Source organism: Podarcis pityusensis (genome assembly GCF_964106645.2).
Source record: "Podarcis pityusensis genome assembly, chromosome: 2".
Lineage (NCBI taxonomy): Eukaryota > Metazoa > Chordata > Lepidosauria > Squamata > Lacertidae > Podarcis > Podarcis pityusensis.
In genome coordinates, this window is record NC_138029.1 from 4,819,688 (window position 1) to 4,845,578 (window position 25,891).

The 25,891-nt window shown below is 43.6% G+C and overlaps 1 protein-coding gene across 1 annotated transcript in view; it reads left to right on the forward strand.

The window, feature by feature from the left end:
* LRP1 (LDL receptor related protein 1) overlaps positions 1 to 25,891 on the forward strand; it is a 321,217-nt gene that overhangs the window by 60,235 nt on the left and 235,091 nt on the right.

The following is a 25,891-nucleotide window of genomic DNA, read 5'->3' on the forward strand; positions in this document are numbered from 1 at the left end:
TTGAGGAGGGGAGTCCTGCCACTGAAAACATGTTCTTAGGTTGACTTTACAGATTCTGGGGCCTAGCCCTGTTTGGAAAAAAGCAAAGCCAAAATCAGTTTAAATGCTGGTTGGTGCAGAATACTAGATTTATTTTGTGTCCAGTTCTGGGCACCACAATTTAAGAAGAATGTTGGCAAGCTGGAACATGTGCAGAGGAGGTCAATCAAGATGATCAAATATCTGGAAACCAAGCCTTATGAGGAACTGTTGAGGGAGCTGGGTATGTTTAGCCTGGAAAAGAGGAGACTGAGGAGATATGAGAGCCATCTTCAAATATCTCAAGGGCTGTTGCATGGAAGAGGGAACAAGATTGTTTACAAGATTGTTTTCTCCTGCTCTGGAGAGTAGGACTCGAACCAATGGCTTCAAGTTACAAGAAAGGGGATTCGACTAAACATCAGAAAAAGCTTTCTGACAGTAAGAGCTGTTCAACACTGGAATGGACTCCCTCCCTTGGAGATTTTTAAGCAGAGGTTGGATGGCCATCTATCATGGATGCTTTAGCTGAGATCCCTTCATTGAAGGGGGTTGGACTAGATGGCCCTTGGGGCCCTTCCAACTCTGTGATTCTATGATCTCCCTATGAAACGCTTTAAGAAGGTTAGCAGGATCTGGGGAATAGTCATTTGAATGCTATTCTCATATTTCAAGGGAAAGGAGTAAAGAGAAGGAAGGGCTTGGAGGAACTGTTTCTGTAGCTTCCATTTCTGTGCTTGCCTCTGCTTGACCAGCAGTTTTGAGGAAGGATTTTGCCTTGTTTGCAAAACAGGGGCTTTGGTTACCCAGTCTTTCAGGATGTGGCTTTAAGCATTTTCATCTGTTTTTGCACTTTATAAAAATGGAAGTTCAAGAAGACTCTTCACAAAAAGAAGGAACAAAGAACCAGTTCAAATGGGCAGAAGGGAGATCAGCATGTGCAGGACGTGGATACTACATGATCAAATGCACTCAAATTGAACCTTGAGCATTGCCCCAGGATGCGCTCTGTGGTGTGAATTATGCTAGATGTTAACCTCCTCCCTTTTAGTGTTTAAAGTGAGTTGTAAACATATTTTATTGCATTTTTTCAATTAATCACACATAAGGGAAAAGAGGGTGGAGATCTTCTACAAATTAAATAACCTTTTTGAATTTGAAATCCCTAACTGTGTGTATATATGCACATACCTCCCAAAAGAAGATTTGTTGTTTCTGGTACTATCAAAATGAAAGCTCTTAGAAACTCATCAGGACTAGCAACTCTTCAGAACTAGCAAAGTGGGACTGCCTTCAGTCTCCCTCCCAGAGTACCACTAGAAAGCAGGTGAATGCTTCCACCATATGGAACAGTCCTTATGGCAGCAGCCACAGAGCAGGAATTGTGTCTGTAAAATGCAGTGAGATTTTGCAAAGGTGTATAGGAGATCTCAGCAGAGGATATAATTGGAGTGTTCCTGCATGAATCCGTTCAGCCCAGTCTCCTTGTGGGAGAAAGGAAGGGATTTGCTCTATGTAGTCTGTACTCTTTTACTTGTTGGATGAAAGCATTTCTATTTATCTCATGAAATACAGTCTGGAGCTAGTACGAAGACTAATTAATAGGGATGCATCAGAGAAATTCTGATGTTCAGTGTGAAAATTCAGAATTCAGGTTCAGCCTCTTCTGCTTCTGCAATCTCCATGTCTGCTTGGCTTTTCTGTAAGCAGAAGGTATTACCAGCACTTAACAGGGGATGAACTTGATGACACCATTGCATCACTGCCACTAGTGCCAGGCAGTGCATAATCTGAGTCGGTCTACCTTCCATTTTCTATGGTAGTGGTTCCTAATCCCCCCCCCCCCCAAGCAACCACTTGAAAATTCTGGAGGGTATTGGCAGAACACTTAATGATTTTTCTGTCTGTTTAGCAATTGCAAATAGATGCTAAAGTCTTATTATATTTTAGTGCATTAAAATTTGAATTCCATATATTTAAAAAAAAAACATTTTAGCATCTAGCACAGCATGATTGCAATTACTAAACAACAGGCAGAAGAATCATTAAGTGGCTACTATCCTCCTTTATAAATGGATAAATGGATAACTCCCACTCTGAGTTACCCGCTTTCTCTTGTGTGTGTGTTTTCTTAGCTTCCCCCTCCTATTTCTTGCTGTTTCGTTCGCTCTCATGCATTGACTTTCCACTCCTTATGAATGCTTTGTCAGCCTCTTTCCAGTGTTTGAACCTTTCCCCTGTCTTGTTACCAGTTGTGGCTTTGTTCCCCTGAGGGAGGCAGAGCCTCTTCCCCCTGTCACTTCCAGTCCATCTTGTTCTCGTTCTGGGAGGATTGCTGTTCTACACACACACACACACACACACACTCTTACTTCTTCACAGGCACATAGCTACACTGCTCCGCAGACTCACCACCATACACCACCTGAAGGAAGTTTGTGGACCAGTCTTCAGTAACCCCTGCTTGAGGATTAAGGCCTATGGTGTACTGCTGATTTTTGGTTCCACACATTTTAACAAAAGCACAAGAATTCTGGGTAGTCAAATCTGTGTATATCCATGCACTAGCAACTTCTGCCTTGGAACAGACTTCTTCAAATGTTGCTATGGTGGAGGATCTGCTGATCTTGCCCATAACAATATTTTACTAACGGTCACTGCAATCAGTTTGAGTCTCTTTCAAAGGTTGTTTCTAGACCAGCTGTTGCCAAGCTGGTGTCTTCTCAGATGGTTTGGACTACAACTCCCAAACATTGTGCACACGGGAGCTGATGGGAGTTTCAGTCCAAAACATCTGGAAAGGTACTAGGTTGGCCAAGGCTGCTCTATGCCACAGGCAAGTGCTTCTCTGTCACCAAGCTGCATCTGCGTAGGCTATATGGTAATACCCATATATGCATATGGGTTTGAATTTGAGAGGTTCAGAACAGAAGCTGTGGTAGTCTTTGTTTTCCTCCCGGGAGTACAGGATCCTAAAGCTGATTTGGAGAGATCCGCTAGTGCATGCTTGTAAATACCCAGTGAACTCTCGCCTTAAAATTGCTTCCAGATAATCAGAAGATATGCAAAGAATTTGCTCTCTTCTCTCCCCCACGACCCACTTTTCAGACTATCAATGTCCAACTAGTGACTTAACAGTAGTACATGCAGGCAGGTGGGTTAGCAACATTGTTTTGTGTGAACTGGTGACTTTTGCAAATTTTATTTTTAAGAGTTCCCTCGTTCAATGCAGCAGAGGCATCTCACATTCCAATTCCTAACTGGCCCATGAGGGCAAGGTGGAATCTCCAGTTCCCTCCTATTTGCTGGCATGGTCTGGTGGTGAGGCCTGCAGGTCACCCCTTCTGAGGCTTTGTTGAGCTCTGATAGGAGTCTGGCCTGGATCTTGGCACTGGAGAAATCTCTGTGCTGTTTTTGGAAATAGCTGAAAATGAGGCAGAGCGCAAGACTGTTTTTGCTGTAACCTTAGTGATAAAACCAACAACAACCATGACTAGCAAAGCAACAACCACCCTGACACGAAGGAAAAGACTCAGACTCACCATGGTCAAGATGGATAGACAGACAGACACAGAGAGAGAAAGAGAGGGGGAGAGAGAAATATCTGGGACTTACTGTTAACTAGAGAGGATCAAAGTTTTGACAGAAGGGAGATATTGATAAATCAGTATCTAGTGAAGGAATCCAGAGGAAAGAGACATTCACTGTTGATCTGGGGAGCATTGTCTTGGCAAGAAGCGACACTAGCCCTTGCGGAGGCTATGGGTGGTGCCCAAAAGCTGCTCTTGAAAAGCATTTAAGCAGCAACCATTTCATATATATATATATATATATATATATATATATATATATAGGCAAAACACCCTGACAGAATAGCCACCATTGTGTAAGTGGCTGAAGATGGCAGATACTTAACAGAACCATTTACATGGGGAAAAGAGACTAGTGACCTAATCCTACTTGACAATCATGTTGGCAGTTCATGATGAAGGGCAGGGGAATAGATGCCGCCCAGGAACATGTTCTAGATTTCAGGGCATAACTAAGTGGTAGAGCACATTCTGTGCATGTTAAAGGCCCTAGATACCTTGAATCTTCAGGTAGGGATGGGTGGAGAGCGGCTGCCGGTAGTGTAGTGTGTAGGTAGGCAATGCTATGTCGTCTGACCCAGTATAAGGCAGCTTCTTGTGTACCTAGATACTCACTCTGTGTAGGGGATGGGTGGTGGTGGAAGTGGCCAAATTAAGAGTCCAGCTTCTCTGCTTAGATGCACCACAACGTACACATTCAGCTGTTTGGATGGCTGCTCTTTATTGATGGTGATGTGCCTGTCTCATTAAACAAAGAAATTGCACTCCATAGTTGGAACTGTATGCATATAAAGTGTCACAGAATTTTGTAACTAAAAGTCAAAATGATTTCATGTGACACTTTAAAGAAAATATACCGCCCTCTGCCCAAACTCATCAAGATTTTTTAAAAATAAAAATAATATAAAAAGCAGGGACTTGTCTTACTTTGCCTCTTAATAGCTTTTTATTCTGACTTGGATGAGCACATGACCTTTGTTCTTCTGCAATCATACATATTTCGTACTTTGCTTTAAAGGAATGAAATATTAAGAAACAGAAGCAATGTGGTTTCTTGTTCCCAATGTTTTGGCAAGTTATGTGGTGATCCTTGCGGCGGTTTAGATTACAAGCACTAGAATGACTTGAAAGCTTGCTGATGGGTGTGGTGGCTGGTTGTAAGGGTGGGCGGGGATGGAGAAGCTATGCATGTTTAAAGTAAATATTTACATTGTAAGTGAATCCACTGCTACCTCCCCACCTCCTCCCCAAACTGAAATAAATTATGAACAGCAAATGCCTGTGGCTTTTGCAACTGGATCTAAAGCTCAGTAGTTAACAGAAATATCATTCATGAACCCAGAAAACCAGATCGGAGTGAGGCTGCTTTTCCCCTGGAAAGTGTAGGCATTTAAAGAAAAAGTTGCAAAAATAAGTTTGAATGGTTAAAAAGCCTTTTTATCACCACATTTAAAAAGTTTTATTCCCATTTCTGAATTTCTTTGTCTGAAGCCTGTATGTTTCTTGTTTGTTTGATCTTTCCACATTTGCTTTTCAAGCACATAGCAGGAAAACATTTATTTAAGCCAGGGAAAAAATGCAGAATTTCAGACGGCAGAGAAAACCTAGCCAGATGACCCAAGGCTGTCTTTTGCCTAGCTCCACAAATTCTCCATTTCCTTTAAAGCCATCATTTTGTTTTGTTTTGTTTTTCTTTTGAAATAAACACTGTCAAAACAAAGTCCTAATCTAAGCTCTGTCTGAGTTAGGATTGGATATATTTTGTCGTTAAAAAACAACAACAAAAGAATTCAGTTTGCTTCCTTCCTTCTGTAATTTCAATGCAAAGCCTTTCTAAGCAGTTTTTAGTTTCCTTATTCCTAGGGCTTCTTGCTTCTTCTCTAGTATTCTTGAAGAAGCTTCACTTGTATCTTCATCCTTTATACTCTCCCAAATGGCAAACATTCCCTCTTTACTCAGTAAAGGTGACATCTTAAGAAATTTGCTCATAGCTGATGAGTATGGTGTAGATGGTCTATGAACTGTCCTGAGATTTTGTGATGAAACGCGCTAAATAAATTTAATAAACAGTAAATAAATAAATAAATAATAGATATACTGCCTTGTGGTCAGCCCATGATGTATAAACTGTAATGACAGCCACCAATTTGGATGGCTTTAAAAGAGGATTGAACAAATTAATGAAGGATAAGGCTATGTTCTACCCATGTTGGAGGCAGTGTGCCTCTGAATAACAGAGTGCTGGGAATCACAAGTGGGGAGAGTTGCTGTTGCACTCAGGTCCGGCTTGCAGGCTTCCAACCATGGGCATCTGGTTGGCCCCAGAGACTAGGATGCTGGACTAGATGGGCCACTGGCCAGATTAACTAGGCTCTTCTTCTGTTCTTAGGATGCTTTAGCAACCCATTGAGAACCAGATTTTTACAATCAGCCTCTCTCCAGCATAGCTCTTACTTCTTTGACTTAATGTGAAGTCAAAGGGTATTTGTCTAGTTCAAAATGGGAAATCTTAAGACCCTAGCTCAGAGAACCCATGTTTATTTGTACAGTATGTTTCTTACTGCAGTTTGTGTGACCAAAGGTAAGCCAGGTGATTCCATGGATTCATAATTTCTGCAAAAACATCAAGTATGGACTGAGATCTATGCTAAGTGTTTGGTAGTATTACATGGAAGAGCTCTTTTTGATTATATGGCTTCAGAATGAAAGCAGGGAGCGGTTGTTCCCTCTTGTCAAAACTCTCTTCCTGTAGAAAGCTAGCATTTCAGAGAGAAGTATTTTATCCTAACCTTCTTAGCATGTTAGTTTTCTGTGGGCAGAAGGCTTTTGAAGTGAAAGAGAATTCAGAAGATATCATTTCCTCACCTGCAGTCTGAAGAGGTACAGACTGTGAATGGGTGTACAATGTGATTATCCTGAATATATTGGCTAGTTATTACTGAATTAGAGGATGGGCTGTGTCACCTGAATCTACTGATACTTTGGTTTCCAGAATTTGATTTCAATATGTGACAATGTGGACTGTAACATTTGTGGACTTTATTTGGAGTTTTGGACTGAATTTTCAGTCTGAAAAATTTTGCAAGCTGGAGCTTAGATACACAGTTGATGTAGAAGGGATGGAATATCCAAAGTTTCAGAATGGAAGGATAGATGCATTATGCAGTAGCACTATGAATTAATACCTAATAATTGTAGATTTTTATCCTTAAGAACAAAATCATAGTTTGTCCTCAGTTGTGGAGACATGATGAGGGGTTGAGGTAGTGATGGAGATATGCTGCCATGAAGGAAAGGTACTCTTCTTCCTCAACTTTAAAGGGGAAGTTTTGACACTATCCTTGGTTTTATTAAAACCTACAAGCAAATTGGAAAGGAAGAAAGAACTACGGATACAATTAAGAATGCCTGAAGTTCTTCCTTACACAAAACTAAAAGAAGCTATGTTATCTAGAGGCACAACAGAATGGTGGTTAGGCACTGCATCTGAAGTTCAAGAGGCTTAAATCCAAGGGTATTTAAAAGCTATTAAAAGTGGATTTGAAAAAATAAATAGAGAAATCTCATCTCTCTTATTTCATCCATGCTTAGAGTCCATTAAACTGCCTCTGCATCTTTCTGGCATACATACCAGAGAGACGTGATTGAAATAATGTTGTTTTCCCTTAGTAGTTCAGTCACACTCCACTAGATGTGCATCGCAGACGGTCTCTTGAAAGGCATCAATACAATTATTAGAAAGGCCAACTAATTCAGAATTGTACAGGTGTCTTAAATAGAGCTGTTTAGCATTTTCCCCAGTGATACCTATTAATATTTCCTTCCAATAGTTCTTTTGTGGGTCCTCACTCCACCGCTGCACCATAGTTTGGAGCTTTCCCCCCTTTTACCATCCAAAATACAAATTGCCTAGACTTTTGGGACTGCCCCAATATTTTCCCAGTATCATGCAGTTCCTGGTATGCTGGGCTTTGCATGTGGACCTCCAGAACCAAACTAGGCATGGCATGGCAAACATGGCATGTTTCCCCCAGTATTTTTTTTTAACTGAAAATAAGACACTGCCTCCCACCCCAGCTTTCTCTGCCTAAACTCACTGTCTCGTTAAGCTGCTCTCAGTTTTTAAAATAGCAATACATTCTGGGGAAAGTTATGCATGTGACTGAATTCTGTCTGGTTTAGAGCTCAGGTTCCAATCCTCATTTGACACTAAGGTTCATTAAAGTGGCCCTTGCAAGCCTAGCCTGCTTTGCAGTATTTGTCATGAGGATAACCTGCCATGCCGTGCTCCTTGGAAGGAGGGCTCTGGCTGAATATGGATGATACAAATCATGAGAAGGGGGAGAACAGAGGGGGCAGGCAGATTACTGTGGAGATTAGATAATACCTCATTGTGTTATTTCAGTTAGGAAGGCATTAAATCTACAGATTTCTTGGAAGGTGCCAGATTCCTGGAGCAGACTTCTCCAACTGGCATGGAAGTTAGGACTTCGCAGCCTCGTGATGGGATTAATTTGCTTTCCATACCTCCTTAACTCCTCTTTTGTTAAATAAAGTCCATGTTATCGTCAGCAGAAATATCAAGGGTGTTTCTGTACTGTAGGTTCACTGTGGAACTCTTTGTTCACCTACTTTGGGTGATGGGGGAGGGGACTTAATGTTGTAAATGAGTTGCTTAGATATCACAAACAACCCATTTACAACAGGGTTTCCCCCTGATAAATACCCCCCCCCAAGGTTAATTAGGATTTAAATGGGAGAGAGGAAATGCAGGCTGGAATTTTGAGGGCAACCATGTTGTGTGGAAACTGTGATAAACTCGCAGGCATGAAGCACTGATCCCACAATAAACACCCATGTGGAAGCAGAATCTTTTATGAAATAATAATTATATATATATTTATAATTATATGTATGTAATATATTCATAGAATCAGAACTGTAGAATTGTGGATTTGGAAGAGACCCCAAGGGCCATCTAGTTCAACCTCCTGCAATACAGGAATCTCAGCTAAAGCATCCATGACCTATGGCCATCCACCCTCTGCTTAAAAACCTCCAAGAAAGGAGAGTGCACAATCTCCCGAGGGAGACTGTGTGTGTGTGTATAATGTATGTACCACCCCGATCAAAAGATCACAGGGTGGTTCTTTTTTGTTCCCAATACTACAGTGGTACCTCGGGTTACATACACTTCAGGTTACATACGCTTCAGGTTACAGACTCCGCTAACCCATAAATATTACCTCGGGTTAAGAACTTTGCTTCAGGATGAGAACAGAAATCGTGCTCCGGCGGTGCGGCGGCAGTGGGAGGCCCCATTAGCTAAAGTGGTGCTTCAGGTTAAGAACAGTTTCAGCTTAAGCACGGACCTCCGGAACGAATTAAGTACGTAACCAGAGGTACCACTGTACTTCTACTTATTTTACAAGCTCACAATCCAGTTTTTTTAAGGAACAGAAAACAGTACAATATCTACAGATGTAGGTTGCCTTAGTGCTTTTTTCTGTCTTTTTAAAGACGTGACATTTCAGGCATTTGTGTGCCTCTTCAGTGCAGCACACGTTCCTTATTACTGTTCTGATCTATATCATGTCCTGTGCAATGATTTCTTTTATCATGCAGCCTTGACAAGCCTGAATGGAAAGGCCCAGGCAATGTCCTATGCTGTGTAACATGATGAATACTGTTGAACTGATTCAGTGTCGTCTCATTTGAACCTCTTTCTACCTCTATAGTCCAGTATTGTAATATAAGAAAGCTAAAGGGCTGATAATAATATGTGTGTATGTTCAGAAAAGGAGCGATGCTTGATAGAACAAGGATCCCAGAATACATTGTGAACCTGAAAAAATAAAATTGTTGTTGTGGATTCGTGTAGTGTGATCAGTGGGCAGAGTGGTCTTACAGAATACAAGAGGACAAGTCCCTGCCTCGAGGAACTTCCACAATCTAAACTTTAATATAAAGGAAACAACCAAGGAAGAGGAGAGAAGCGAAGGCAGCCGGGTAATTAGGGTTAGTTTCAGTCTTAGGTAGCCATCGCATACACACCTGACTGGGAATAAACCCCATTAAACTCCACGGGAACTGCTTCTGATTAGAGAATTCTGTATTAATTGGGAACTAGAGGGTAGTGCCAAGGCTTCATGGACTTTGAGGAGACATTCAAAGAAATAAGGGGATATTACATAGGTGTTCTTGGAGGCAATTATAGCAAGGGATGATTTATATTCTTGGAATATGGGACTGGTCATAATGTGTCCGATCAGCCTGTGGATTTGCCTGTTCAGCAGTATAGTTAGTTCTCTCTGTGCGGTACTCCACTATGCACAAACAAGCATCGTGGAGGTGTGTTAACATAAAGTATTCCATCCCTTCCCTTTGTTGTGAGCAATATGTATATGTGTGTTGTGGAATGAAACATGTAGCCCAAAGTTAGCAGAGGGTGAATGGCAAAACACAGGGTTTTTGAGAAATGGTGCCCCTGCTGTTTACTTTCAGCTATCAGAGGTTTAGGATGGACTGGAAAAAAGTGCAAGAAGTCTGGCAACTGAAGAATTCAAAATATTTCAGCTCTGGAAAGGATTGGTGTCCAACAATTAGATGCTGGCTGCTAAAATTGTTGATGCTTGGCTTAGGACTTTGAAATACTATTCCAGACCCTTGCTGGTCTTTGCAAAAACCCATTGATGGCCCCATCCCTGATAACTAAAACATTTGTCATTTCCTGCAGAATTCAGACAGTAGAATTACTCTTAGAATGATGTAGCTTTCATAGATTTCTGGGAACTTCGGCTGACGTTGGTAGAATATCTGGTCCTAAAATATTTGAGTTGAGCGTTTCTGGAGCCTTTTTCTGTTTTACAGGTCATAGGAACTCGCATAACAAGAAAGCGGGGGGGGGGCACTCCATAATTAATGCCATATGGATTTATTTATTTCTCCTCAAGGAACATCTGTTTTGCAAATCAACCTCATTCCATTCCATATTTATTGCCAGTGCTGTTTCCTTTGCAGAAGCAGTTCCCCCTCCCTCTGGCAGGGGCATCCCTTTATGCCTGGCATGTGTGGTGGAGATGGGGTGATCTTTTTGTTCCTTAGTGGTGTGACATGTGGGCTTGGGCTTCCCCAGGCAACCTCTCTATTGGGCACTCACCCTGATTTGCATGCACAAAGCTTTCACGTTGGTTAGAGACTGTATGTTTTAGTCAGAGTAGACTCACTGAAATTAATGGGCCCTAGTTCATAGAATCATAGAATCATAGAGTTGGAATAGACCCCAAGGGCCATCGAGTCCAACCCCCTGCCAAGCAGGAAACACCATCAGAGCACTCCTGACATATGGTTGTCAAGCCTCTGCTTAAAGACCTCCAAAGAAGGAGACTCCACCACACTCCTTGGCAGCAAATTCCACTGTCGAACAGCTCTTACTGTCAGGAAGTTCTTCCTAATGTTTAGGTGGAATCTTCTTTCTTGTAGTTTGGATCCATTGCTCCGTGTCCGCTTCTCTGGAGCAGCAGAAAACAACCTTTCTCCCTCCTCTATGTGACATCCTTTTATATATTTGAACATGGCTATCATATCACCCCTTAACCTCCTCTTCTCCAGGCTAAACATGCCCAGCTCCCTTAGCCGTTCCTCATAAGGCATCGTTTCCAGGCCTTTGACCATTTTGGTTGCCCTCCTCTGGACACGTTCCAGTTTGTCAGTGTCCTTCTTGAACTGTGGTGCCCAGAACTGGACACAGTACTCCAGGTGAGGTCTGACCAGAGCAGAATACAGTGGCACTATTACTTCCCTTGATCTAGATGCTATACTCCTATTGATGCAGCCCAGAATTGCATTGGCTTTTTTAGCTGCCGCGTCACACTGTTGGCTCATGTCAAGTTTGTGGTCAACCAAGACTCCTAGATCCCTTTCACATGTACTGCTCTCAAGCCAGGTGTCCCCCATCTTGTATTTGTGCCTCTCATTTTTTTTGCCCAAGTGCAATACTTTACATTTCTCCCTGTTAAAATTCATCTTGTTTGTTTAGGCCCAGTTCTCTAATGTGTCAAGGTCGTTTTGAAGTGTGATCCTGTCCTCTGGGGTGTTAGCCACCCCTCCCAGTTTGGTGTCATCTGCAAATTTGATCAGGATGCCCTTGAGTCCATCATCCAAGTCGTTGATAAAGATGTTGAATAAGACCGGGCCCAAGACAGAACCCTGTGGCACCCCACTAGTCACTCTTCTCCAGGATGAAGAGGAACCATTGATGAGCACCCTTTGGGTTCGGTCAGTCAGCCAGTTACAAATCCACTGAGTGGTAGCATAGTCAAGACCGCATTTTACCAGCTTCTTTACAAGAATATCATGGGGCACCTTGTCAAATGCCTTGCTGAAATCAAGATAGGCTACATCCACTGCGTTCCCTTCATCTACCAGGCTTGTAATTCTGTCAAAAAACGAGATCAGGTTAGTCTGACATGACTTATTTTTCAGAAATCCATGCTGACTATTGGTGATCACAGCATTCCTTTCTAGGTGCTCACAGACTGTTTGCTTAGTTAGTCATGGTCATTCATTTCAATGAGTCTACTCCGAGTAGAACTACCAATGGCCACAGCCCCCTGCATGCTCTTTATTGAGCACTCATTCTGGTTTCTTTACAGAATGGTTATACAACAGTGAGCATTCTTTCTGATTTTCTTGCAAGGGATTTACTTGTGGGCTTCCCATGGGGATACCTGGGTGCCACTGTGAAAACAGGATGCTGGAATAGATTGACCATTGGCCTGATCCACCAGAGCTCTTCTTATGTAAATGTTCTCCCATTAATCATTATTTGATCCCACACTTTCCCCCCTCATTTTCCAAACCACAATAAGTTTGCTTGGTTTTTGAAAAAGGTGGATTTGCTAGGGTGACAGAGTGCTTTAATTCACTTCAATTGCACAAACCTGCATTTCAGGTATGTGCTGGAATCCCTCCTGCAAAATAGTGACAGTAGGGAGGTGACGCTTGTTGTTTGGCTTTGACACTTCCAGGGATACTCCCCTACAACGCCTGACCAGCCTGTCTGCCTAGCGCTAGTTGCCTGGCAGTTGCAAGGGGGTGGGGGAAGACTAGCAGGGGTAGACTAGAATGGAAATCTCTTTGCTGTAGTTTGCCCCTGGGGATAGTATGGGAGGGCATGATCTGGGAAAAGATGCTATGTTTTGTTGTGCCATTAGGAACATCTGCTTTACACATCAGCCTCACTCCTATCTATGTTTGTTGTCAGTGCTGCTTCCTTTGCTAAAGTCAGGGCCAAACCATTTGCCTTCTCTGACAGAAAGTTAGAGAGGTAGAGCTTGGAAAGGACAGATTGGGATAAGGGAAAGCAAGGATGAGGGAATCATAGCTGGGTTGCTGCTTACTGGGTTTGAGCCTACAAAAACTCCATTCTGGTCTGGATTCTATTACATTGCAGATCAGCATCTGATGTGCTATTTAGGGCCTTTATATCTCAGCAGGGTGAGCTCTGAACATGTAAACACTTATTTCCATAATGTCTGATTATGGCATAATGCCTTAAAGCAGTTAACTGTCTGCTGGAGGTGAGACTGCTCATCCCCCTCATGGTGCCCATTTAAAAATTCAAGAGTTGCTTAAGGCAGGAAATTAAGTCTTAAAAAAATTAATTAATTTAAAAGCATGTTTATACTCTGGGCTCTTCTGTGTGCTTGAATGAGGTGGATAGCAGAATGAATATCTCAGATTCCTCAGCCCCCTTCGAGCATGCCCTCATGGGTCTGAATTGCGGCGTAGACTTGAAGCAATCCTTGGGTATATTGGGTAAATGCACTGGTGTGGAGACAGGAAGAGGTTTTCTCTGCCATCTCTCGTAATAATATAAGTTAGGGTCATCCAATGAGGCTGAATGTTGGAAGATTCAGGATGGGCAAAAGAAGGCACAGAATTTATTCACTTGGTATTTAGCACATAGTTATAGAATTCACTTTCAGGAGATGTAGTGATGACCACCAGTTTGGATGGCTTTCAAAGAGAATTAGACAGATTCATGGAGTTTAGGACTGTCAGTGGCTGCTAGTCCTACTTCCACTGTCAGAGGCAGCATGCCTCTGAATACTGCTGGGAATCTCAAGTGGGGTTGTTGCACTCAGGTCCTGCTGGCAGGCTTCCCGTAGATAGCTGGTTGGCCACTGTGAGAATAGGATGCTGGGCTAGATGGGACTTGGACCTAATTCAGCAAGGCTCTTCTTACGTTGCTGCTGCATTGGTTATACTTACTATGGTGTGTCACAGAATCAGTACACACCTAGAGCAACATGGAGAAAATTATCCAACCTCCATGGTGAGGAGTTCTGTACGCTCCTTTATGAACACAGACTGCCATGGAGAGCATCTAATTTTAAAATTATTAGTGTGCTACTCTTGCAAGGTTCTCCCAGTTGTCTCTTATGCAGGTCAACACTTGTTAAGCTCTCACAGTGGTGCAACATCTGACGCTCTAGATCATTCATGAGAGGAAAATGTTATGTAGCTGTGGATCTTGGTAGTACTAGTAGCACCAACATTGCAAATAGCTCAGTAGAGAGCACCAGCTTTGCATGCAGCAAAAGATTCTAGGTTCAATTCCTGACATCTCCAGGTAGGGGTGGGAAAGTCCCCTGTCTGAAACTCCAGAGAACGGCTGCTGGTCAGTGTAGGCAATACTGAGCTAGATGGGCCGGTGGTCTGACTTAGTATAAAGCAGATTCCTTTATTTCTGCAGATTCTGGTTACTTTTCCACAGGCTTTTCTGCCTCTCAGCAGCACTTTGAAACACCAGCACAATTTTTTGTGTAAGAAGTATATGAATGCACAGTCAGGCTAAAGCTTATTAATTGTTTGGCCCTATGGTTGTAATGAGATGCGGACTGGTAGTGGCATGGAGGTCATAGTAAAACAGAGCCAAATCAAGTCCCGAATGTATTTTGAAATCAGCAGATGTTGACCTTCAGAGATAACTTTAAAAAAGAGAAATGAATAAACATACCTAATCATTAGAAATAAATTATTACAAATTTATATAATTACACAATGCAGAATAAAGTAAGCATGACTGCCAAAAACCACTGACATGTTATGACTGCAACTTTTAAGCAATCTTATTTAAATCAGTTCATCATACATTTCTAAATATCAAGCAGGAACAGTTAATATTCTGCAGCTAGTGTTCCCTGGAGGCTGTGATCTCTGCTGCCTCTGGACTTTCCTGATAGCAGTATACAGCTCTTTTCCAGCTTTGCTTATTGAAAATATGTAAGTCCTGCTTGCCTTTTCTACCAAGAACTTAACAAGGTTAACTAGCAAAATAAATGCAAATAATAGAAAATATAACAAAGACTTAAAATGGAGGATAAAGCAGCAGCAAAGTCAGATCCTTTAAAAAAAAGCTCCTTATATCCCTCCTTCCTGAAATGCTTAATCAAATAAAACAATTAGGTAACAAGGATAGTCTCCAGGAAGAGAGTTTCATTGACACAGAAAAGCCCAGGGGTCAGCAACCTTTTTCAGCCGGGGGCCTGTCCACCATCCCTCAGACCATGTGGTGGGCGGACTATATTTTGGGAAAAAAATATGAACGAATTCCTATGCCCCACAAATAACCCTGAGATGCATTTTAAATAAAAGCACACATTCTACTCATGTAAAAACGTGCCGGACTGTCCACGGGCTGGATTGAGAAGGCGGTTGGGACCTTAGGTTGCCGGCCCCTGGAAAAGACCCTGCCTCTTATTTCTATCCATCTAATTTCTAGCTCACTAATTCAAGTATTAAAAAAACAAAAACCTTTCAGGATATACAGTAGGGCTGTTCAGTGGATTATTAGAGGGTGAGTGGTGGGAAGCTATTGAATCTGTTGCATCTGTTGAGACCCACTGATCTTAAGGTCATGTTTGGACCTGAACAATCTGTAACTCTGGAAGAAAAATGGCTCAGCATAGCGTACATGAATCTCCCTGATGCAGCCATGCAGTTGTTCAATCCTGAGACTTCCGAATTTGATGAAGGCTCCCCTTGACAGGCTTTGTGATTAAAATAGTCACGACAGAAGATAAAAAGAAAGTAAGATAAAAAGGGAAGTGATCTAGTGTGCCCAGTTGATCTAATGGGGATGAGAATAGGAATATATAGCTGGCTATCCAGATGGCTTACTCATGCAAACCTTTACTTACTGAGTAGTCTACAAGTGTAGCAGAGTAGCATCGGACCTTCAACTCTTGTTTTGTTAACAGGAAAATCTGTAGCTCAAACTGCACATTGCAGCTGAGTTCCATGTTTGTTTCTTGATTTGTTTGGTAAGAGCCACATCAGTAATATATGAATTGGGATGGAGAAAGAGTGGGGCAGAGAGGCTGCTTAATCCTTATATTTTTAGGCAAGCATACCCCCCCAACTGCTTTTTCACCTGTGTATTGGGAAACGGGGGGTGGGGGGCCTGTAGGGGAGATATGGAATCTCTGTATTTCTTCTCCCATGGGTGAAAACAGCAAGGTATGGGGAGAATATGTCTGAGCTGGAAAAAACCTACCAGAGGGTATAGGGCAGTATATAAATTCAATAAATAAAAAGGATTAAAAGGATTCTCTCAGCTCGCCCTCGTGCTGCCCCAACTCACAGCTTACCCAGGCTGATTTTAGCTTTCGCAAAAACAACAACAACGCTACCGAGGGACAAAAACATCACCCTGATGGTGTACCTTGAGCCATAATCCTAGGTATGGCCAGCTCTAGCAGACCACTTCTGCAAGCAGTTGTTCACCCAAGTAAACTGGCAAACGTGTTGTCTGAACTGGCTCTTAAAACCTGCTGAATCAAAAAAAAGGGGGGGGGGTGCTTTTCCAGTGGTTACCCATTCATACCCCATTTGCCAACATGTAACAAACATCCTGTTCTGTTTCACTTGGTTTGGTTGGTTTGCATCCCTTCAGAGACTCACGCCCAGTAGGTGTCTGAGAACTGGCTTTGTGGCTGGATGCTGACTGGGCCACAGAACCTAAACACTCACAGGAGCTTCTCTGAAAAGAACTGCACACATTTCTTAGGAAAGCACAGTCGGGCCTTTTCAAGGTCTGCAGTCTCAGGCAGCTGTGGCTGCATCGGTTCACGTCAGGTCTACATTTCTGGGGTGATCTCACCCAACATGTTGGTCAGGAATGTGCTTTTTTGTTGCTGTTTGCTTAAATGAAGGATTTGCGATCCAAGACCAGACAAATGGTTGGACTACGTGCCCTCAAAAGTCCTGTCTTTGCCCAATGTTTGGATGGCTTGTGTCAAGGCTGCAGAAGCCAAGGTAGCTGCTAAGGTTCTATTTCAACTTCTGGCACATAAAGTATTAGAGAAAAAAAGGAAGAACAGAGCTGAAGACCCCATGGCTTATCTAATAGGCTCTTTGAGTTTTCACACTGGGACCTGAAAGCAGTGAAAAAAACTGGCCATGCTTGGAAACTTAAGAAAGAGAGAGAGAGAGAGAGAGAGAGAGAGAGAGAGAGAGAGAGATCCTTTCTCTTCTGCCGGAATAGCTTCCTGCTTTTTATTTTTAGCAAGTTGGCGCTTGAATATCCCGGCTGCTAAAGAGGGGAGCATTTGAAAACGGGAGGCCTTGCAGCTGTACAATTCCCTGGCAATCTGAACTGGACTTTATACCCAGTATGAAGGGCCCTTTCTTTCCTGAGTTGAGAACGCTTCTGCATAAAGAACAGCTTTGGCTGCTACATCTGCTTTAGCTTAAACTTTAAAAAGCACTGCAGCCACAGAAAAAAACTTGATTCATCATGGACTGGCTTTCTTCTTTTCTCTTTTAACAAAACAAAAAACGTATCCCTCTGTTAATGTCTAGCTTGACATCTCTGGACCTTTGGCACATTCATTCTAAGAGTGCTTTTTAAACTCTATTACTTTTTATTTACAGAGGCCCCTGCATAATTTTTGCGCAGAGGTAAATTGTGTTTGACTGGATCTTCCATGAAAGCCACTAAGGATGGAACTATGTGCAAAATGGTGTTATGACCAGGGAATGTGTTTCAAATTCCTATGGGTTAATCTAACTTTTTTTTTAATGGTCCCAAAGGCTCCCCACAGAAATATGTAAATATTTCAAACCCTTAGGCACCAGCAACAAATTTATTGACCCTGGGAAGGCTAGAGGCTGCAGAATAATTGCAGCCTGAGAATGACTTGTGTCTTGCATTCATAGAATCATAGAATCACAGAGTTGGAAGGGCCCCAAGGGCCATCTAGCCCAACCCCCTTCAATGAAGGAATCACAGCTAGAGAATCCATGACAGATGGCCATCCAACCTCTGCTTAGAAACCTCCAAGGAAGGAGAGTCCACAACCTCCCGATCCACTGTTGAACAGCTCTTACTGTCAGAAAGTTTTTCTTGATGTTTACTTGGAATCTCCTTTCTTGGAACTTGAAGCTGTTGGTTCAAGTCCCACCCTCCAGAGCAGGAGAAAACAAGCTTTCTCCCTCTTCTGTGTGATAGCCCTTGAGATATTTTAAGATGGCTATCATATCTACTCTCAGTCTCCTCTTTTCCAGGCTAAACATACCCAGCTCCTTCAACCGTTCCTCATAAGACTTGGCTTCTAGACCCTTGATCATCTTAGTTGCCCTTCTCTGAACATGTTCTAGCTTGTCAGCATCTTTCTTAAATTGTGGTGCCCAGAATTGAACACAGTATTCTAGTTGTGGTCTGACCAAGGTAGAATAGAGTGGTACTATTACTTCCCATGATCTGAACACTATACAGTGGTACCCCGGGTTAAGAACTTAATTCGTTCTGGAGGTCCCTTCTTAACCTGAAACTGTTCTTAACCTGAAGCACCACTTTAGCTAATGGGGCCTCCTGCTGCCGCCGCGCCGCCGGAGCACGATTTCTGTTCTCATCCTGAAGCAAAGTTCTTAACCCAAGGTACTATTTCTGGGATAGCGGAGTCTGTAACCTGAAGCATCTGTAACCAGAAGCGTCTGTAACCCGAGATACCACTGTACTTCTGTTGGTGCAGCCTAGAATAGCATTAGCCTTTTTTGTTCCTGCATCACACTGTTGACTCATGTTAAGCTTGTGGTCCACCAAGACCCCTAAATCCTTTTCACATGTACAGCAAGTAAGCCAGGTGTCCCCCATCTTATATTTTTGCATCTGGTTCTTTCGGCCTAAGTGCAGAATCTTACATTTGTCCATATTGAAATTCATTTTGTTAGCTTGCACTCAGTTCTCCAATCTGTTAAGGTCATTTTGAATTCTGAATCTGTCCTCTGTGGCATTAGCTACCCCTCCCAGTTTGGTGTCATGAGCAAATTATCAAATTGAACAACAGCTGAACAACAATTGGCCTAGGACAGAACCCTGTGTGACCCTACTTGTCACTTTTTTCCAGATGACGAAGAACCATTAATGAATACTCTTTGGGTTTGGTCAGTCAACCAACCAGCTACAAATCCACCTAACCTTGAACCTTGTTCAACCCATATTTTACCAGCTTCCTCATGAGAATATCATGAGGGACTTTGTCAAAAGCCTTAGTGAAATCAAGATACCATATGTCCACAGCATTTCCCTGATCCACCAGTCTTTTAATTCCATCAAAAAAGAAAAAAGAGATTGGTCTGGAACAACTCATTTTTGATAAACCCATGCTGGATCTTAGTAATCACAGCATCTTTTTCTAAGTGCTCACAGACATATCTGTCCTATGACCTTTCCTGGTATTGATGTCAAGCTCACCTGTCGTTACCTGGGTCTTCTTGTTTCCCTTTTTTGAAGATAGGGACAACATTTGCCTGCCTGCAGTCTGCAGGGACCTCACCTGTTCTCCAAGAATTCTCAAAGATCCTGCAGCTCATCAGGCCCTGGATATTTTAATTCCTTTGAAGTACCTAGGTGTTCCCTTACTCCTCTTTTCCTATCATGGGCTGCAGCTCCCATCATTTGTTCTGTTATCACCAGGTTGGACATCACTTTCCTTGTGAAAAGTGATGTCCAACAGAGACAGAGGCAAAGTAGGTGTTGAGTAGTTAAACCTTCTCTCTGTCACCTAATAGCATTGCTCCGTCTTCTCAGTGCAGAAGCCCTACCATTTGCTTGTTCTTTCTCTTACTTCAGACATAGCCGAAGAAGCCTTTATTATTATTTCTAACATCTCTTGCAAGTATAGCTGTCAACTTACAGATTTGAAAGGGACCAGCAGCCTCGAAAATAAGGGATCAGCAGCCAAAATAAGGGATTTTAGTCAACCAGCTGAAATATGAAGTTAAAAGGGACCAGATAATGTGGGAGAGCAGCACCGGTTTTTAGCCCTTCGTTTCCAGAGGTTGCTGCTCAAGACACCAGCTGATGAAACACTGCAATTAAATAACTACAAGCAGCAACCACTTTTCGCGCAAAACGAAGTCCAAGCTACGAAGATGCTGCTGCAGTTCTGTATCTTTTCTCTCGTGCTCCATCTGCAGCTCTCAGTTCCATCAGGCGGGGCGGGAGGAAGGGGGGGGGGAATAGCACCCGAAGTAAACCTGCAGATCAGACCATCTATGCTAGTCTACCACTACAAATCATGGGAGAAGTGCTTGCTCCGCTTTCCCCCTCCATGGTTAGCCCTTGGAACACCTGCCCGCGCGCCTCCGCCTCCTCTCTCTGAACTGCTTTCTCTCGCTCTCCTCTCAAGGCCCCTCAGCAATTCATAGGCCGCGCCAGGCTGCCCATCTCATCCGGGTCCTTTGGCGGTGCAGCCGCAGTACAGCCTAGCGGGAGCGGCGGCGACGGGCAGAGGGGAGGCCCCAGGCAGAGATGCTCAGTTCGGCGGCCATGAGGAGGATGGCAGTGGAAGGGGCCGAGGCCCCCGCCAGTCCCAGTGGGGAGGGGCTCCCGGGGGCCGAGGCTGGTGAGACGAGGCCGGAGGGGGCAGGCTGGGCAGCCAAGCAACACAGTTGGAGCCTCCCTCCTCCCTGGCCGACAGGGAGGGAAGGAGAGGAGCTGCTTCCTTTGAAACCCAGGAAATTTAAGGGACATCATCAATAAGGAACAGCAGCGGGACATGGCGCTGGGATAAGGGAGTTTCCCGCCAAATAAGGGACAGTTGACAGCTATGCTTGCAAGCCTGAGCTCATTCTGAGCTTTAGCCAGCCTGACTTCCCCCCTGCAACTGTTAGCTATGTGTGTATATTCCTCCTTTGTGATTTCCCCTTTCTTCCATCTCTTATACATGCCCTTCTTAACTCTCAGCTCATCTGTAATCTGTCATCTGTAATGCAGCCACACCAGTTTCCTGAGATGCCTCACCCTTTTCTTTCTGGTTGGTATTGTTTGCATTTGGGCTTTCAATATTTCTCCCTTTAGAATCTCTCATCCATCTTGGGACTCCCTTCTCTTTGAGTATTTCTGACCACAGGATCACACCCAGTAGCTCCTTCAGCTTTTTAGAATTGGCCTTCTTAAAGTTCAGAGCGTGTGTCCGACTACACTCAGCTTTCCCTTCCTCTGTATCATGAAACCCAGGAGGACATAATCATATTTCAGACCTCAGTAGAATTTAGCCAGGCTGAGCTTTAGCCTGATCTTTAAGCATGCTTGCCTTTGCATAATCAGTGTGGAGAGGATGTAGGAACTAATCTAACTCATCTTCTGAGAACTGGGGCTACCTTATCAGCAACATGTGTTTTTGTTTTGTACTGTGCAGACTTTTCTGTTTGGGAAGAAATGCTGCATCCCATGTCCTTTACAAGCTCTCATGTAAAGAATGTGTATCTGTCACATTCTCATATTTGGCACCCTCCTGTGTGTGGAGGGCAGGTTGCTACCATTTTTTCTGTCACATGAAAGAGGGCTCATGGTTTTGTGGCCTTGTTGGAGCTGGACGGCAGTTGGCCAAGTCTTGCCGGGCGACCTGTGGGTCCTTTTACTGCATTTTCTGTTTCTGACTTTGATCTCCATTCAGAGTTCAGATGCCTCCCACTGAAATTGAGTGGGTGGGGAGGGAGGAGGTACAGTTCAGTGACAGAGCACATCCTTGGCATGCAGGAAGCCCCAGGTTCAATCCCTGCTCAATAAAAAGCACCAGATAGCATGGTGGCCTGAAAGACCTCTGCCTGAGACCCTGCCAGTCAGAGTAGACAAAACTAGGCTGGATGGCCATATAACTGGTGCAAAGGTAGCTTTCCATGTTCCAGTGCAAAGAGTAACCCCAGTAACTGCCGCTTTCCAGAGGTGTGAGGCAGAGGGAGAGGGTGTGCTGCCACTGCTGCTGCTGCTGCTGCTGCTGCTGGAGGCTGGTTCCCATGGTGCTGTTCAGCTGGGAGATCTTGCTCTGTCAATTTTGAGGCCTTGGAGGATATCTTTGCCGTAAAAAGCTCTGTAAATCCAGGATGAGGCTTGGGTTTCTCCAAAAGCGCTTTGACAGGCTCGTCAGGATGAGATTAATTGGGAAGTGGAGGGACGAGGAAGAGCGGAGAAACGCAGGCCAGGAGTAGTGGGTTGCCTTTTGTGTCTGAGTGGCAGGTCCCAGGGGTCAGCCATAGGGATAGTTTAACGGGAATATCCAATTATAATAACAGATAAGCTTAGAGCTTTGGCAGTGCTATAACTCTCTTGAGCTGATCTTCAGCTGCTGGGTACACTGTAGGCACTGATCCCCTCCCCTTCATTACAGACTCTTTAGGTTATCCACTTAAGAGTTGTTTGTGTCAGGATTTAATCTGCAGTCATTTTAGGCCTTACAGTACAGCCTGGTGAAGCTGAAGTACTTGAGAGCCACAGAACTCTTATGCACCCCAAATCCCATGGACTTTGGAAATGAGATCTACTGTAATCAGTTGGGCATGGTTCTGGTTTGGATGAGTTAAGGTAGAAGCACTAGGTTTGTTTATTCCAGGTGGCTGGGTCTCCGTCTCCTGGTTTAGTTAGGGGGAGCTGCCTGAAATAATCAGTGCCTTTAATTGCAACACCCTGAGTTGAATTCCCCTCCAGCCACCTTCTTTCACCTCAGAATTCTAGGTCAGATGCTTCAGGACCATGTTGCCTGCAGAGCAAGAGACCTCCTTGCCCTATTCTAAATCCATTTGTTCCTTGGGTGCTGTGATACTTCTTGGATTGTGGTTTAATTGCTCTTCTGCAGCACAGCCTCTCGGTTGGTGCTAATAGCATTGACTTTTTGGCTTTCATTGGCTTTCATTATTTTGCACATGTGTGATAGGACAAAGCTCCAAGGCATAGAAGATGGGCAGCAATTAGCAGATGACAGCTGCATCATGTAGAATGTCCTCCTTGAAGAATAGACTCTAGCAGCAGGAGACGTGGTGTGAATTAATGCCTACCAAACAGCGTTACAAATGCCCTAAAACAAGTTGTATGATTTCTGCAGTAGCATATCTTCTGCCTTCCCTGTACCCTTGCATCCCTTATCCCAATTTAATACTTGTAAATAAGAAGGAAGATCCACTTTGCCCTGGCTGGAGGCAGTCGTGGTATAATTTGTCCTTTGAATATAATAGCGTCTAATATTACGTTAGACATTCAGAGCACAGATGGTTGGGGATGAATAAGAGAGGAAGTCGTAAGGCTCTAGTCATAAGTCTCTGCATTTGTTGGACCATGCCAAGGTCCATCTAGCCATCATTCTGCCCCCAACAGTGAGTAGCCAAAGGCTTCTGTAGACTCTCAACCTCTGCTGTTGTTTGCCCTCAACATGTGCTACATTGGAAGTATACTGTTTGCTAGCTTCTGTTTATTTACTCCTTATATCATGCCTTTCCTTTGAGGAGCTCAAGGCAGTGTACTCCCACCTTCCATTTTATCTTCACAAGCACCCTGTGAGGTAGGCTGGGCTGAGAGAGAGAGAGAGTGACTGGTCTGAGGTTTAGCAGTGGGGATCTGAACCCAGGGTTCTCTGGTCTGCTACTCTTAAGTGCTGCTGTTCTGTGTAGCTGCTGTGGCAAATAGCCACAGATCCAACTGTCTGGGTCATGGTTTCTGCCCTTGTGCTTTCGCTAAAGCAGGTTTAGTATACTTGAAAAGTTATACCTGTCTCCTTGGGATGTGGTATCACTTTTATGGTATCCATGTTGACAGACATCTGTCAACAGATGCCTGGTTGGCATTGGAATTTGCATGATGCATCAGTCTTTACATTTTGGCAAATATGTTCAACTTGTCCTTTTATTTTTATACCGCTAAGTCAGGTGAATTCGGAGAAGGCACTAATTCCCAGTCATCAAATTGGGACAAGAAAATAGGCATAAACAAAATATTAAGCCAGACAGCTACAGCCCTTGTTGCTGGCTGCATTGGGCAGGAAGCAAGTTTATGTAGGCTGAGAGAGAGTCATTGGCTCAAGATCAGCCAGAGAACTTCATGGTTAAGTGGGGGATTTGAGACTGGGTCTCCCTAGACGTGTCTGGCACTTTTAATCACTGTACCCCACTGGTTTCTCTTCCTCTTGTGTGTGGATGTTGTAGAGCCTGACTGCTCCCACCTTATTTTGTTTCACCCTTTCTTTCATTTCTTGGAAAAAGTCCTGCACTGTGCTTTGAAGTCCCACTGGTCACCAGCATTTCAGAAGCCTGGTGCTTGACCCTGCCCAACCAAGTTGATCTTTTGGCCCTGCCCACTTGCCTTTTTACTGACCCACACATAACAGTGTGGTTGGCAGGTGGGTGTGGCTTGACCAAAATAGCCTGCTGGGCCTTATTTGGACCATGGACTGGAGGTTCCTCACCCGTGTTCTGCATTATGTACTACAGTGTGTTGTGTGTATCTAACCAGGATTGGGTGGGAAAGAGAGTTTAACCCTCCTGCACTGAGTGGTCCCAACAATAAAATCTGGCCCACTTCCTATTTAAATTGAGAGGAAGGCTCCCAGTTGTTCCCGTTGAAGCTTCCCTCCTGGTATAAGTAGCAGCTTGGGGGAGGTTTTAATTTGGAGTTTGGTAGGAGAAGGGTTAAAACTCCTAATCCTAATCCCCTCCTCAGTTGAAATGGACACCACTAGACACTCTTTCTTCTAAGGCTCCTAATCCTACTTAGTGCTGGTAGCAGATCTCCTTTCCAGTTTGTTGGGAGAATGAAGAGATATGCCTGCCCTTCCTGCTTTCTGATTTCACCATGAGAATCCAGCTATCTCCATCCCTGTAGCTAGTTAAGGAAAAGCAAAGTAATACAGCTGCCTGCTACATATTTAAGTGCACATCTTGTTCACCCCTCATTCAGTCTTCTTCTGGCCATTACGGCAGCTGAATCATGGAGAACATTCTTTGAGTTTTAACCTCACAGACCTCACAGAGCTTCATGTGTTGTTTTGTCAGCATTCAGTAGTCCAGATTGGAGGGGGAAGAATTATGTGGAAACATTATTTTCGTTGCTTGCCCACTGTTTACCTCTTCCCTTGAAAACAGTGTATATGTTTTTCAACTCCAAAGACCACCATATCAACAACGCACCACAGAAGTGTACCTGTTTTCCAAATGTGGAGGCTTGGAAGGGATGAGCAGCCTTCTGAAAGCCACCCTTTAGTCAAACATATGCTGTGTTTGCACAGAGGAACTGTTCCATGTTGAAATAATGACATCAGATGTTCCCTTTGCAGTCACCACTTCAGAAGAGGCTATTCCGTGTGCCTCATCACCACTTGGAGAGTATAATCGAACAAAGCTGGGGGTCCAGATCACGTTAACGTTGCTATGTCAGGAGGGAAACTGATTAGCCCCTGTATGCTCAGACAGCAATGGCAGAGACTGCAACCTTGACCTGGGAGAATGGGTGGGTGGGTTAACCTATATAGTGCCCACACTCATATTGCCAGCATTGGGAATCCCAGCACTGCAAGCCATGGGTAAAGTTAGCCCTTCCTGTCTGAATGAATAGTGATTTGCACAGTGGTTGTGGTATTTTAAATCATTGTGACCCACTGTGGTACCTTGGGGAGAAGGGCTCAGTAAAAAAAATAATCAGAATATAATTATTAATTAATTAATAAGAAAAATAATAGCTATCCATTGAGTGTGTGATTAAGTTATGAACTGCGGACTTCCTGGCTCATAGTCTACATTCATAGACATATAATTTACACGAGGGTGCTTCCAGTTTCTGTATGTTTGTGGTCAGGCTGATATGTGAAGTGAATTCAGAGTTACATGGTCATTAAATGGTGGACAAAAGCCCATTGTCAACTGAAAGGCAGAATGGGTAGGTTTGGGACACATTAGAGCAGGGATGAGGAACCAGCTAGATATTGTTAGACTACAATTCTCATTATCCC